Source organism: Drosophila virilis, unplaced genomic scaffold, assembly GCF_030788295.1.
Source record: "Drosophila virilis strain 15010-1051.87 unplaced genomic scaffold, Dvir_AGI_RSII-ME tig00001562, whole genome shotgun sequence".
Classification (NCBI taxonomy): Eukaryota; Metazoa; Arthropoda; class Insecta; order Diptera; family Drosophilidae; genus Drosophila; species Drosophila virilis.
In genome coordinates, this window is record NW_027212843.1 from 339,894 (window position 1) to 352,219 (window position 12,326).

Consider the following 12,326-nt stretch of genomic DNA (forward strand, 5'->3'; position numbering starts at 1 on the left):
TGGACTCGCTATACACGCATACTTGCATATTTTGTGTATGAATAGAAGCATTTATGCGCTTGTGTGCCTGTTGCTTGCCTGCCTGCCTGTCCCCGATGCAAATTTAACAAGATTTTAGGATTTCTGATTTTGGACCTTTACACACAGACACACACATACAAATATCTGTGAATGGGCAGATCATGGGCGCAAAAGAAAATACATACAAATCATTATTGGCACGCGTCTGACGCGCGCCCTTCTTTTTAATGATTTTGATGAACAGGCACACAAGCGCATAAATGCTTCTATTCATACACAAAATATACAAGTATGCGTGTATAGCGAGTCCAAAATATTCTAAATGCACACATGGCAACGCTTGGGTACCCTTACCAACGATAGCGAACTAAAATGCCAGAATTTCGCATCGACGTGGCAAACCCTTTTTCTATTTCATATAAGCCGTGCCTTCAAAAGGTCTACCCTTATGCCTCAGCATTTGAGAAAAATTGAATTTGTGCTCAGTTTTGCTCGTCGGACAAATACACACACACACACATTGAAACGATCCCTAAACATAGAGAGAGCATTGAGAGCTGAGAGTAAGTGCGAGCGATATAAAAGTGAACAGCGTTGCCGTTCTATCGCACAAATCATATGGAAGAGAGTGCGCCAAGCAATTTCCTGTAGAGTAAGCGGTTCAAAAATACATCATATGTATATCTTACTCCCTTACTCGCTATTTTGGACCAGATGCCTCCGATACGTTTTGTGACAACGCTGTTTGTATGTGATGTCCAGTCTATATGTTGTTTGGTTAGTGCTACCACCAAGCTATGAAGGATGGTCGCGAACGTTTCGCATACATGCAAATATGACTTACTGCCATCAACCACTACAAGAAAGACTTCTCATGCTGGGTACTGGATATCCTGATAATCTCCGTCTCCAGTACTCGCTCTGCGATTATGGGCCATCAACTCGTTCCTCATAACACTCCAGCGGTGTGGATCCTAAGGCTAAGGGAGTCATTTTTTCTGTACCTTCATTAGTATCTTATTATTTTTCTTTGATTTACACACCGACTTTAAAGAAGCCAAGTGTTTCTTCAAATTTGGGCGCTATATTACTACGGGACTGCTTGTTTACCGGTAGGCCGCGCCGTCTGCCTCATAGGTTTCTTTTGGGTGTAGTCAAATCCCTGGCCCGCAGTCCGCACAATGATAACAAAGCTACACGTCTGTAGCAAAGCAGACCTATACAACACAATGCAAAACGAACCACAAACTGCGATAACATCAAACAGTCGGAACGTCTTACAAATGAACAACATAAACAGCTGCGACTACAAATAAAGGTAAGGAACAACAGCGAGACGCTTATATAATTTAATAAAAACACTATTAATCCACTTCAGTTTTCCAGATCAGGTCCCGGACCCAGCGTACCCGCCCTACCATGAGACGATCACCTTCACTCGTCTCCCTTATTTTGGCCACTAGATGGCCTTCATTAGCCGTACATGTCTCTCTTCAGGTGCGGTATATAATTGGTTGCATTTCTTATAATTATTAAATTTTAATCTTATTGCTTATTCCGCTGCAGGATATCACCAAGTTACTATTTATAATTTCGTGCAAGTGGATATCACTGGCATTTTAATAGTTCCGTATAATTATTTTTGTATCTTCTCATTGTTATGTTATGTCATGGACAATGGCTATTAATTTTTTTAAATTTTGAATTTTTAGCGAAGCAAAAACGTCACCGAAAGTTAAGACCATTTGCCACCGGAACCACGTTAGAGGACAAATGAATTATTATGAAAGTCAGCAATAAACTCTTCACAAGCTCGCAGACGCATATGTTAATGTATATATATATATATATATATGTGTTACCATGCTGAAAACAAAATGGTATGTTGGAAAGTTGCGTATATATATATATATATATATATATATATATATATATATATATATATATAAGAAAGTAAATAAGTGGGAATTAAATCGCTTAAATTATACATTGCCTACCTAAAGAGCTTTGTGCGATACTTAGGGCGATGGAAATAAATATAAAGATTATTTCATTATTTATAAATATATATATGGATATGTATAAATATATATATATATATATATATATATACATGTATGGCCGGTGTGGAAACTTAAAACACCATTTTTTTTACTCCTTTTTCGGAGTTGACAGGTGCTATAACTTTTATTTATTTATTTATTTATTTATTTATTTATTAATGGTCGACAAAACGAGTGTCTTCCTCATTATTCAAAAGATTTTACAATTGAATTATATGCTAAAAGCCTAGTTAAAGAATACAATTTTCTAAATAGCATCACCGACCGATGGAGCTGTTTTATTTGCCAGTCCGGCCAGCTGTGCCCCTTTTCACAGCTAATTTTGTCAGTGACGCTATTAGAGCCTACATCTAAGCAGAAGGTTGTAAGTAGGAAAAAGGGTGATCTCAAGGGAAATTAAAAATAATCTTAATTTGCTATATTAATAAAGAAAATACAATAAATAAGTAGGAAAAAAGAAAGTAAGAAAATTGTTAATAAAGTAAAGCAATGTAAGTTAGATAAAGAGTGTTAAGTGGATAGGACAAAGAGAAAAGTAATGGGAAATCACCGACACGGTGGGGGAAAATTTTTCAGCCTGCCCGGCTAGCTATGCCCCTGCTCATAGCTGGGAATGGTCAGCGACTTCCCGAAGGTATCCTGAAAGCAACGATTTTATTAGGGGTAGAGACAGTTCGGTAGAGAAAACGTGATGCAAACTATTATAATTTTTACATAGCACGCGAAAAGAATTGTGCATAGCGTAATCTGTTGTGCACGTAGATAATAATAACGGGCGATAATTTCTGGTTGGTCTAGCCGGAACAGAGAATTGAAGACGCCCTAGCAGAAAAGTAGAATCTATGTCGCCAATAATCAACTTATGTAGAAGAACAACACCGAGAATTGTCCTACGGTTGATTAACGACGGAAGGTTGAGAAGAAGCAGTCTGCTGGAGTAGGACGGCAACCGAAGATTAGGGTCCCAATTTAAACCTCGTAAGGCAAAAAGCAGAAATTGCTTCTGAACAGATTCAATACGATCCTGGCTGTTGATATACTGTGGAGACCAGATGCAAGAGCAGTATTCAAGGATAGGGCGAACAAGAGAGATGTACAGAAGTTTTGTTATAAAAGGATCGTTAAACTCTTTAGACCATCGTTTAATGAATCCAAGTACACCTTTTGCCTCATTAACAATGGTATCTATATGAAGATTGAAACAGAGTTTAGAATCGAAAATAACGCCTAGATCCTTAACTGTTAGTATACGTTGCAAAGGGATATTGTCGATTGTATAACTGACAAGATAAGGTGTAGTACGATTAAATGTCATAAACATACACTTTGAACAATTTAGATGCAATTGATTGGCCGAACACCAAAGTTGCATAGCGTTCAAATCGTCTTGTAGACGAGAATGATGTAGGGGGTTAGTGTATGATAGAAAAAGTTTGACATCGTCCGCATACATGAGTACACGGGCATGTGATATAACAGAGGGAAGATCATTTATAAAAAGTGTAAAGAGTAAAGGTCCAAGATGACTACCTTGAGGAACACCAGAAGTAACGTGAACCCTTTTAGAGGTAGTCAACCTCAGTATTACTCTTTGGGTCCTACCTTTTAAATAAGAATTAATCCAAAGTAAAAGGGACAGAGGGAAACCTATTCGGTCAAGTTTAAAAAGTAAAATGTCATGGTGCACAGAGTCAAACGCCTTACTGAAGTCAGTGTAAATGACATCAGTTTGCATTTTCGAAAGGAAAGCATCATTTACCAAGGAAGTAAACTCAAGCAGATTGGTCGTAGTTGACCGATTCTTTACGAATCCATGTTGAACAGGGGAAACAACTGATTTGCAGAAATGCTGCAAATTCGAAGAAAACAGAAGCTTCAAGGGATAGATTAAAAAGCTTTAGCAATGGATAGAAAAGGGAAGAACTACACTCCTTGAGTAGACAACAAGGAATATTGTCCGGCCCAGGAGAGTAAGAAGATTTTAGAGAGCTTATAGCTAATAGGAGAGAGGAGTGTGAAATAACGGGGGGAGGTATAGAACTAGCGGAAGAAATAGTATAAGGGTAAGAATTAGTATTAGGACAGACTGAAGAGTAAGTTGATTGGAAAAAATTAGCAAAGAGGTTAGCAGAATCAGTGTCATTGCTAGTCTTATCCATCCCAAGAAAAAAAGAAGATGGCAAACTTGAAGATTTACGCTTCAAGTTTACAAAATTATAAAACTGTCTCGGATTTCGGGCGAATTGCCTTTTACAACGGATTAGATAATTCTCATAGCATTGTGAATTAAGAAGAAAGAAGTTCGACTTGGCTATGGAATATTTAGCCAAGTCTGTACACGAACCAGACTTTTTAAACTTTTTAAAATATTTGGATTACATTTTTTAGATGTTATAATCTAGGTGTAAACCAGGGTGGTTTTGAAAAAGTAGTCAAAGGAATTGACTTAGGAATACACACATCTAAGAGGGAGTTTAGGGTGATATAAAAAAAATTAATGGCTGTATTCATTACAACTGAGTCATATAAGAAAGACCAATCGGTTGAATAAATAAGCTGATTCAGCAAAGAATAATTTCCTTTGCGAAAGCAATAGCGGGGCTTATTGGCTGATGAGCACGAAATGAAAGGATTACAATTTAGCATTGCAATCTCTAAAGTTGGATGATAGACATCCTCAGGAAGAGATAAAGGAGGGGACCTAGACACATTAGAAATAAGGTAGTCGTTAACAAATACAAGGTCAAGTGTTCTATTCATATGATTAGAAATTGAATTGATTTGAAAAAACGAAAGATCAAGCATGCAGTCTAAAAAATCGTGCTGTGCTGAGGGCACTAGATAATTTTCAGCTGTGAATAATGACCAAGAGATGTTCAGCAAATTAAAATCACCCAACACCAATAATAGGTCATTATCCCGCACGTGTGAAGAAACTTCTTTAATACAAGTAATACTTATGATTCATATAAACTTGAATATCAGAAGAAGGTGGGACATAAGAGCATGTTACATAGATATTCTGTGTAGGAAAAGACACCTTAACTGAGACAATCTCAGCGTCAGTAGGCGTACTAAAACAGAATAGTTCAGACTGGAGAGTGGCTTTAACGGCAATTAACACCCCACCACCTCGAGTCGGCCGATCATTTCTAAACAAAATAAAGTTATTCGGTAATATCTCAAAATCAGATATGGTTGAGTTTAACCATGTTTCTGAAATTGCTATTATGTCCGAATCGAATGAAGTGCTGGCAATAAAAAGATTTTTTAGCTTTGAAGTGAGACCTCTGACATTCTGATAATGAATAAAGATTTGGTCAGAAGATGAAGCTAGTTTTTTGGGGCAGAAATGGTACCCTGTATTGAAGGGACTGGAAGGGTGACAGGCTGGTTACGCTTTTTAGGCTTGAACTCATGAACAATCATGTGTGGTGGCCAAATTTTGGGATCACAAATGATTGGGAACATATCATGTATCGGAAACATTTATTTTGAGTGATGATATTTCACGAGGGGTGGAGAAATTAAATTTAGTTATTGACACGCTAGCAGAAGATTTGCTAGCAATATAGGCTGCCAATGACTCAGAAGTGGTGTCCGACGAAAGTCGAGACACAAAAACTTGCCTATGAGGGGCAACTACCGTTAAAGTAGGCGCTGATGGGGCTGTAGGTAATACAGGAGTTGAAGGAGCTGACGAGGCACAATGATTGTTTTTAACAATCTGGGCAAGATTGCGCGCAGGTCTACCTTTGCGGCCAGGAGCTGACGAGGCTGAGGCAGTTTGATTAATTGGGACGGAATCAGGTACGGGCTCTACTGGGTCTAGTACAGGGCTTGAAACCGGGGTAATTTTAGGAGCCTTTCCCTCGCTGACGCACTCTTAGGTGCAAGTTCCACCTAGTAAGTATATCTACAGGTATATAATTAACAAAAAAAAAAACAATATAAACAATTGCAAAAAAAAATCTTGTTTTAGGAGTCTATGTCTGACTCGGCCATTTTCTCGGGCGACGTGGAACGGACTTATTCAGTGATGAAGTGGGCGTGGTCTCGCTATGGCCACCTCTCTGCTGTTGGAGCCCGGTTTTGGTGGCTCTTCTTGCCGGTGGCCGCTTCTTCGTCTTGGGAGCCTCGTCGATGGTGGCGCCGCTGACAAGTGCACGGAATTCAGGCACTGTGCGCCAACAAATGGTTGAGATAACTCTAATAGAGTGTTCTTTTTGTTGTTTTAACCTCGCACGACTGCGTGTTTTATCACAAGTGTATGTGTGTGTGTATGATGGATATTATTTGTTTTCGGCGATTTGGTTTGCAATATATTCTGTATGTAATAAATTTGTGTTTTCTAAAACGCCCGTTCTCGATTAAATTTAAACTTTATTTTTATAAAGGCCTGATGGACTGAAGGACTGATGACTTGCGGCCGGCATTGAAAAACTTCAACTCGCTTTTGAGCACGGCACACCCGCCGTTAACCGCTGAAAAAGTCGAACTCCTCTGTATACATTTGGGCAGTAACATCATAGGCGCCGAATTTCGGCGCACGCATACATTTAAAGACGGCCACCGTTCTTGCTCATCTGCACAGATGAATTTTTCTGGGCCCAAATAAAGGCCAAGAACATATCGAAGGGCATGCGATTCACTCTCCCTACTCTGTACTGGCGTCGCTGACCGAAGAGGAACGCGCTGCCGCCGTTAACGCTTGGTGAGGATCAAACGTTCCTGGAGATCTTCTTACTCTTAGGCGTTGGTACCTATGGATCGGACGACGCGGCTCTTTAGGAATTTCCGGGCGAACTTGGTATTGAAGGCTTTACCAAAGCTGCTGAGTGCGAAGTTGCGCCACCAGACTTCGTGACTCGGCACCAGATGGAATTGTCGCGGTCGTTGATCATAGCGTTACCGACTCCGCTCGTTTGGGGTGTGTAGGTGTCCCTTGACCTGGTTTCGGATTACAGCCAGACTTTCCTTTGCGTCTAGGTCAGAAATGTCGTGATCCACCATGTCCACTGCTTCCGGGCCAGCTTGTAACTGGAACCATTCAAGTATATGTGCTATCCAAACACCACAAAGAACGGAGTCACCCCCGTTGCGCTGTGCCACTTCTACCTCTGGCAGGTACGCGTCCCATTCTCTGTGATCCTGGCCCAAGTATGTTCTTATCGCAGACAGTACCGTGCGACTCACGCGTTCGGCGGCGTTACTCGGAGGCGAGTAGACCGGGTACGCGAATGCGTGTTGCCAAATGCCTGGACCATTGCATTGAATGATTTTGAAATATATTGCCGCCCATTATCCGAGTGAATCACTTCCGGCACGCCAAATTTAAAGAACACCTCGTGTACAAGGAAGTTGACGACTTCTGCCGCGGTGGCTTCCTTCATAGGTATTAAAAAGGTAAACTTTGAAAAGTGGTCCACGTCTACGAATATCCACGCATGCCCTCGTTTCGACCGTGGATATTTCCCCAAGAAGTCGATGTATATCTTCTAGAATGCACGTAGTCCCTGACTTGTATAGTCATGTTGGGCGAATAGAATCGACGACGCAGCGCGTGCAGCGCTCCATGAGCTGACGGCGCGTCCGTTGTTCCTTGACCGTCCTTGCGTTTGGGATGTTCCGGATCGCCTCCACTCTTCCCGAATACATGCGCAATGTCCCACCAATGAAATCTCGGCGAAGTTCTTTATGAATCGGCGATACCACCCCGTCGTACCTAGAAAGCTTCGTTGTTCCTTGACCGTCCTTGGGTTCGGGATGTTCCGGAGTGCCTCCACTCTTCCCGTTGCGGAAACAAAATTTGGACTTCGGCCACCAATTCCAAGTATTTCAGGTGCGTCGGTAAATCTGCCGATATGGGTAAATTGTCGAGATATACGAATACGTTTGATCTCAGACTTGCCGGGATTACTATGTCCATGATCTCACATAATTTTTGATCGGCGTTGCAGAGCCCAAATGGCATGTGGCAGAACTGGTACAGCGGCCTCCCTGGCACAGTAAATGCCGTATACGCCCTGCTCCTCTCCTCCATCTCGATTTGCCAAAAAGTGAACTGTTCAAACTGTTAAATTTCCTGGCGTCTAAACAAAACCTGTTCTTCCCAAGCCTCATCATGCCTATCCTTCACGGGTTCGGCTCCGATCAGCTTTATACGATGCTGCAACAGGTGAGTTTTCCCTATGCCACCCGTTTCTAATCGACTCTTCTGATCGTTGTCCAGGCTCCACATTTCCGGATCTGTCACGCGGTCGTCGTCGTCTCGATAATAAGCTACCACTGGGTTCGTTACCGTTAGCTCAGATGCCGCTGGAGCTACTTCGGACTTAATGGGCGGGCCGAGCAACTCTGGGGCAATCACGAAAGTCCGCAACAAGTCGATTTCCAGGTACAGTTCCTGTCGCAGGTCCGGGCACATGTAAAATATGATCTCTTCTTTATTACTTCCGTATTTTTCAGGCAGAACAATGCGGCCTAAAATTTGGCGATTGTCACCCACCGCTGTCCTTACCATCGATGCGTATGGCTCCGCTTCCTATCCCAGTTCCTCCACTTACTCCCGCCAACCTCGTCCCAGCAGACTGACAGGTTCCTGTGTCTAACAGAACGTTCTTTTGGATCCAAGCGACCTACACGCGGATCTAGGCTAGCCTCCCGTTTCACAGCTTCGATGACCCGGTGCCTATCTTTCCAAAAATCCTATTCCGGGCCGACATGTATACCCGTTTTATACACGTTCTTCATATAGTAAGCCTCTTAATGGTATTCCTTAATTTTTAATCCTTATATATAACCTTAACCTGGTCCTTATGGTCTATATTCTTCTCCTCTACCAGTGTTATTGTTTGTGGTAGATGTTCCTCTCTTGTTTTTCGGCGATCGCCGTCCCTAAACGTGTCTGTCCTGCTACTATTGAGCTCCCTCTGGGGTTTCCCGGGCAATTTTCGCATTGGGCACAGAATGTGTCCGGATTTCCGCATCTGTAGCAGAATATCTTTCTCTTCTTAGATAGGCAGTATCTAAAGACATGGTCGAACTGCCTTCAGTTCCAGCACACTACTCGACATCATCTGCCTCGCATGAATGCCTCCTCCAGTTTTTTAGGTGGTGTTTCCGCACGATGTGGTGGTACTTCAACCTTATGAACTGTGGGCCTCTTTCCTTGTAAGTAACGCGACGGCTGCACGTAGGCTTCTGCGACCACTGTGCCACTACACTTCTATGCATTCATGGCGCAGCTCATCCACGGTTAGTACAACCATGGCATAGATGTGTTTCGACAAACTCTCCTCAAGCCATGCTTTATAATCTTTACCAGTTCACGGTCTCTTAGCGTGTGACGCATGTGGTGAATATAGTCGTCCACCCCTTTGCTGGTCTGTTGCTCTCGCTGCGGTAGCTCCTGCATCACGTCGTACTCCGTCTGATATCCCCAAAACCTGTTTAAGAGAGCGTGCCACAGTTGCATCCAGCTAACCCTGGAATGCCGCACGTGCATCCAGTACCGCTCGCGGGCACGGCCGATCAGGAGCAGGAAAACAACTCGCAGGACCTCCTTCCACGGGCATTGATACTGCCTCTGCAGGAACTCCAGGCGAAACACGAAGTCCTCAACAGAATTCATTGCGTCCTAGCCATCGAACTTGACATTCCACCGTTCAAGCTTTAGGTACGTCGCTTCTCGTACGTTGGCATACGCTTCCTCCGGCTGAAAGTCATCCGCTCTCTGGTCCTCCACTCGGAAATGGCGATTATTCGGATTCCGGTAGTTCCTCGGTGAGCATCGGCGCAATATACTGGGCTGCTGGATGAGTACTTCGCTCCCCGCGCGACCTAATTGGGCGCCATAATGTTACGAAACTTCTTGTTTCTCGGTGGGCCACGCAGGCTGGCTTATCGGCTTTTCTGGGTGTAGTCCCATCCCTGGCCCGCAGTCGGCACAATCGATTACAACAAAGCTACACGTCTGTGGCAAAACAGACTTACACACCACTCTGCAAAACGAACAAAAATTGATAACAATAAACAATCGGAACTTCTAACAGCTGAACAACATAAACAGCTGTGACGATAAGTAAATGTAACCATCTAAGGTGAGATGTTAATATAAAATAACAAAGAAATAAAAGAAAGGGGAGACAATCAATCCAATAAAGTTGACCAAAATCGTGGCAGACGTAATAATCTTTGGGCCATTTCGCACTTTCGCGCTTTGTTCGCACTTTCGGAAATTTCCTTAATTGCGACTAGTCGTGAGTATATTATGTATTCAATTTACAAAAAAAAAATTAGAGTTAACAATTCCAAAAAAAAAATATTTGGACACAAATTGATAACAAGAAACAATCGGAACTTCTAACAGATGAACAACATAAACAGCTGTGACGATAAGTAAATGTAACCATCTAAGGTGAGATGTTAATATAAAATAACAAAGAAATAAAAGAAAGGGGAGACAATCAATCCAATAAAGTTGACCAAAATCTTGGCAGACGCAATAATCTTTGGGCCATTTCGCACTTTCGCACTTTGTTCGCACTTTCGGAAATTTCCTTAATTGCGACTAGTCGTGAGTATATTATATATTCAATTTACAAAAAAAAATTAGAGTTAACAATTCCAAAAAAAAAAATATCTGGTCTCCTTCAGGGAGCCTCAACTATGGGTTTGCTTCAGCCTCTGCCTTTAACTCAGGCGATTGAAGGCCGACGTAGAACAGACTCACTCAGTGATGAAGTGGGCGTGGTCTGGCCTACGGCCGCCTCTTCGTCGTTGGCGTCCGTCCGTGATGGCTCGTCTCACCGTCGTGATGGTTACGCCGATCTGGTTTGATCTGGCCAGCGTCCTCCGTCGCTGGATTCAGGCGCTGTGTGCCACAGAAGCAAAGAGAAACCGATGAGCCAGCCGCGCGGCCCACCTAGAAACAATCAGTTTCGTAACAAGCAACGACACACAAAACATTGATGAATCAACAATTTTACAACAAGAACAAAACTGCGACAATCGGCTGCATTTTAAATGATGCACATATAAAAGCTTCAACCAACAAACGACTAATATCCACTGTCCCAGCAGGCTGACCGAGGCTCTGGTGTCTAGCAACCCTTTCATTTTAATTCCAGCGACCTCCACTTCGGTGAATACGCGCGGATCTAGGCTATCCTCCCATTTCACAGTTTCGATGACCTGGTGCCTCGTCATCTTGCGTCTGCGGGAGCGCGCCCGAGCCTTGAGCACTCTTCTGATGGCCAATGTCATCCCCTCCAGCTGCCGCTCACCAAAAATCCTATTCCGGGCCGACATGTATGCCCGGACACGTTCTTCATATGGTAAGCCTCTTAATGGTTTTCCTTCATTTTTATCAGAGAGAGTTCTCAGCTGAGAGTGATTGACGTGTTTTACTTGTGCTCCAAGATTTTTATATATTTTTCCGCTTTAATCCTGCTTTTAATTTCAAAATTTTGCATTTTTCGGTGCTTTATTTAAAAAGCTTTTATAAACTGTGCAAAGTGTTATCTGTTGTACAGCGTAAGTCTGTTAATTATTGCATTTTATAAAACGCGGCGTCAGTTCCGTGTTGTTGTTATTGCCTGCTTTGATTCTTTTGCTTTGGTGCTTCCCTGTGCATACACTTGTTTGTGCGTGTGTTCGCTGCATACTTTCTGCTTGCCCATCGCGCTCTCGCAAATTTTTTCTATTGTTTTCGCTCCAAACAATTTGTTTGTGTACGAATAATTGTTTTGTTGAGTGTTTACTTGCTCTATCTTGTGCACCGTTTTCGTTTTGCTCTGCGCTCTCGTATCTTGCATACGCATTTAATAATTATGTCGTGCTGTAAGAAACCGTGCACGTTCAAGCAGGCTGATGATTCTGCACTGCCGCAATTTGTTAATAGCTGGCTGTGTGAGAATATGATGCATGCTAAATGTGCAGGTCTCGCTGGGCGTGATTGCGACAAGATCGCTGCTATTGCCAAGAAGGGCAGCCGTGGCTTGCGTTGGTCGTGCCCAGAATGCATCGACAAGCAAATTGATTTCTCCAGAATGTATAATTCTGTGAGAAATCAATTCTTAAAATTAAATAATGTGGCTAAGCAGCTCTCGAGTAATTTTGACTCGAGTTTCGAGTTGCTTGGCAAATATAAATTTGAGTCCCCAACCAATCGCCGGTTGGAGCTTCAACTTTTGCAATTGCCCTCTACGTCTGTTCAGACACCTACGACTTTCTTGTCCC

At 42.6% G+C, this 12,326-nt stretch overlaps 2 long non-coding RNA genes across 2 annotated transcripts; both read left to right on the forward strand.

The window, feature by feature from the left end:
• Positions 1–392: 392 nt before the first annotated feature.
• LOC116649950 (uncharacterized) lies at positions 393–1,911 on the forward strand. The gene is made up of 3 exons (XR_004302910.2): positions 393–1,339; positions 1,408–1,518; positions 1,588–1,911. It is a non-coding gene; the product is annotated as an uncharacterized lncRNA (long non-coding RNA).
• Positions 1,912–2,130: 219 nt separating this feature from the next.
• Positions 2,131–10,651, forward strand: LOC116649953 (uncharacterized). The gene is made up of 3 exons (XR_004302918.2): positions 2,131–8,262; positions 8,317–8,481; positions 8,553–10,651. It is a non-coding gene; the product is annotated as an uncharacterized lncRNA (long non-coding RNA).
• The last annotated feature ends 1,675 nt before the right edge of the window (positions 10,652–12,326 follow it).